At 54.5% G+C, this 696-nt stretch overlaps 1 pseudogene; it reads right to left on the bottom strand.

Moving 5' to 3' along the window:
• Window positions 1-51: 51 nt before the first annotated feature.
• LOC116548395 lies at window positions 52-541 on the bottom strand (annotated as a pseudogene).
• Between the last annotated feature and the right edge of the window lie 155 nt (window positions 542-696).

The following is a 696-nucleotide window of genomic DNA, read 5'->3' as shown; positions in this document are numbered from 1 at the left end:
AGTAAAATTAGGCACTATATGCCAAAGGTGAAACTTAGGACCCAGGGATATTTAGTGCATGTCACGGTTGACTGAACCACAGCCATGAAAGTGAGCTTCCAGCTTTTCTGCTGTTGCACCATAGTCCACATTGCCAACATAGATGGAACGGGCATCAGCCTCCATCTTCTCCTCAATGGACATGATCCCTGGGCCCGCACTGCCTGGAGGTGGACTCACATTCATCTGCTTCTCTACCTCATTCTGTAGTTCCTTTAGCTTCTCAGCTTCTTCCTCCATCTCCCTGACTTGAGCTTTGATAGCTTCCAGCTCCGGGTCCTCAATGGCGCTGTCCCCCAGGTCACCCTAAAGACCAGTCCCAGCTCCTCCTCCTCCTCTTGACTGCTGGAGGCTCCTGAACCAGGCCCAGGGCCCAGAGCTCCAGGGGTGGGGGTGCTCGGGGTCGCGCAGCTCCTCTTCAGGCTCGGGCCCCAGCTCGGGCTCCAGCAGCAGCTCCTCAGGCTCCAGTTCCTCAGACTCCAGGCCGTTCCCATCAATTTTTCTTTTAATTTTGTTCAGTAAAAGAAAATGTATTGGCCGGGAGCGGTGGCTCACGCCTGTAATCCCAGCACTTTGGGAGGCCGAGACAGGTGGATCACGCGAGGTCAAGAGATCGAGACCATCCTGGTCAACATGGTGAAACCCCGTCTCTACTAA

The sequence above is a fragment of the Sapajus apella genome, unplaced genomic scaffold (genome assembly GCF_009761245.1).
Source record: "Sapajus apella isolate SASKATOON/1434 unplaced genomic scaffold, GSC_monkey_1.0 scaffold11087, whole genome shotgun sequence".
In the NCBI taxonomy this organism is placed as follows: Eukaryota; Metazoa; Chordata; class Mammalia; order Primates; family Cebidae; genus Sapajus; species Sapajus apella.
Note: the sequence above shows the minus strand (reverse complement) of the source record. Positions and strands in the feature narration are given on the sequence as shown.